Source organism: Camelus dromedarius, chromosome 4 (genome assembly GCF_036321535.1).
Source record: "Camelus dromedarius isolate mCamDro1 chromosome 4, mCamDro1.pat, whole genome shotgun sequence".
NCBI classification, from domain to species: Eukaryota; Metazoa; Chordata; class Mammalia; order Artiodactyla; family Camelidae; genus Camelus; species Camelus dromedarius.
Genome location: NC_087439.1, coordinates 33597198 through 33599951, shown reverse-complemented (window position 1 = coordinate 33599951; position 2754 = coordinate 33597198). Strand labels below are relative to the sequence as shown.

The 2754-nt window shown below is 37.6% G+C and overlaps 1 pseudogene; it reads left to right on the top strand.

Moving 5' to 3' along the window:
- The first annotated feature begins 1664 nt into the window (after positions 1–1664).
- Positions 1665–2278, top strand: LOC105093718 (ATP synthase F(0) complex subunit C2, mitochondrial-like; annotated as a pseudogene).
- The last annotated feature ends 476 nt before the right edge of the window (positions 2279–2754 follow it).

Here is a 2754-nt window from a genome sequence, read left to right as displayed (position 1 = left end):
TAAAATATGTTGCAGAACATGCAAAAAGGAGTTGAAATTGACTTTCTCAGAGGCTATTATTATTTTTAAATGTTTTGCATTTATTGACATGTAAGTCATTACAACTGAAGAAGACATACTCCAAATACACAGTCCAAGAATAAACTTTAGGTAGAAAGCCATAGTAATTGCATAATCCAGTAAAGACATTTATAACTCAGAGCTCCAAATTTCTAGAATGAATGTTTGTATCTTTACTCTGCCAGGACTCAGCCAAAGGCCCTGAAGGACATTAAATATTTCTTTTCTGAACATTCCTCTGTTTTATAATCTGAAAAAAAAATTTATTCTGCTACATAGCATTTATTTTAAAAGTTTTCTGACTTACATCTGAATAAAAGAAAATTAGAACACAATGATCTGCTAGCTTTCTTTTCTATTATATTATGACTTCTCCTGAAACAAATGGTCAGACTTAACCTTGCTCACCTAAACAACAATGAACCATATTTTTGTGAAATTACCTTTATTGAGGTATAAATTGAGTCATACAAATCGAACCCATTTTGAGTGGACAGTTCAATAGCTTTGTCAAATGTATACACCTTTTAATCACTAGCATAATCAAGATATAGGAGATTTCTATCACCCTCAATATGTTTTCTCCACTTTGCCCAATTAATTCTAACCCCCTCCTGTGGCCTGGCAACCACTGATCTCTTTTTTATAGCCATAAATTTAGGTTTTTGAATGTTTCATGTACAAAATTGTACAACATGTGCTCTTTTGTGTCTGAGCTCCTAAAAGTAGAGAACTTTCTGAAAGAAAAAGAGATGTGTCAGAAGGGGAAGTCAGGGATATTTGAAGCACCGGAACAACTTGACTTGCTGGTTTGAGGATGGAGGGGCTCAACATGACATCAATGCAGATGGCTTTAGAGAGCTGAGAGAGGGTCCTCGTCAGACAACAAGGAAATAAGGATGTCAGCTCTACAGCCACGAGGAAGTGAATTGTGCCAATGACATGAATGAGCTTGGAAGAAGATTCTCCCTCAGACAAGAAGACAGGGAGCCAACACCTTGATTTTTGCCTTATGGGATCAGGAGCAGAGAAATCAGTAAAGCTCACCCAGGCTTCTGACCTACACATCTCTAAGTTAATGTGAATGTTTAAGCCACTAAGTTTGTGCTAATTTGTTATAGCAACAGTAGAAAACAAGTACAACATGTAAAGCAAAAAGAAAAGAAATAATGATAATTACAGAAGTAATTAACATAGAAGAAGACCAAAAAAAAAGAAATAGCCCAAAATGGAAAAAACAAACTTCTTTGAAAACAGTCATGAAAGAGAAAAACTTACCGCAAGACTGATTAAGAAAACAAGAACCCTACATGATTTTAGAAACATAAGAATAACAATGATAAAAATTTAGGCTTATAAACATCTAGATTTATTCAATATTTCTTATTTAAAACAGGGTGCTTTTGGCCTAAGTTTAGAAAAACAAATCATTGGAACACAATAGTTTATAGATAGACACAAACATATACAGTGACTTGTTTTATCACCAAAAACAGTACCATAATTTAGTAGAGAAACAATAGTCTTTACCAAAAAGTGGTACTCAGCCAATTAAATATCTATTAAAAAAAAACTTTGGCCTTCTGTGCTCTGGGAAGGTCTTCTATGCTCTGGGAACAGCTCTTCTGCCACAGCCCCTCATCCCCTAAAAATGTACACTTGCGCCAAGTTCGTCTCTACCCTCTCCTTGATCAGGAGAACCTCTCCACTATTGAGCTGATCACTGTCTGCAGTGGTGCTGAAGCAACCAGAGACACTAACAGATGAGAGCCACAGCAGCTCGGCAGCCGCACGTCCTCTGACCACTTCACTTATTCCTATCCGTGGCTTCCAAACCAGTGCAGTTTCAAGGGACATCGACACAGCGGCCAAGTTAATTGGAGCTGGAGCTGCTACAGTCGGGGTGGCTGGCTCTGGGGCTGGAATTGGGACTGTATTTGGGAGCCTCATCATTGATTATGCCAGGAACCCTTCTCTGAAGCAACAGCTTCTTCTCCTACGCCATTCTGGGCTTTGCCCTCTCAGAGGCCATGGGGCTCTTTTGCCTGATGGTGGCCTTCCTCATCCTCTTCGCCATGTGAAGGAGCCATCTCCACCTCCCATAGTTCTTTCTCCTGTGTCTTGTCTCCCCTGTTTGTTCCTTGTCCTGTACCTCCCCAGGCAGCCTGGGGAAAGCGGTTGGCTCAGGGTCTGACAGAGGGAAGATAATAAATACTGTATTACTGGAAAAAAAAAAAAAAAAAAACTTTGACCGTTATCTCAAATCATGCATAGAAGTTAATTAGAGTTGGATCTTAGACCTAAATGTTCAAGATAAAACAAGTAGCTGCAAGAAGAGAACCTAGGGCAGTAAATCCATTTATTTATCCCATTACTTGGGACAGTAATGATTTTTTAAACAAGACACAGGAAGTATTAACCATAAAAGAAAAATTTTAAAAATAACCTCTGTTCATCAAATGATAATAAGAGAATGAGAAGGAAAATCACAGATTTACAATAAATGTACTTAAATAAAATATATCCATAAAATTACCCAACATGCATGTGAAAATACGTGCAACAAAAAATCATTAGTCATCAAGGAAATGTAAAGTAAAACCAGGAAATAATTATACTCTACCACAAAAGCTATAATTAAACGGGCTAATGATACCAGATGTGTGCCAAGGAAGAACATCAAGAAGACTCATG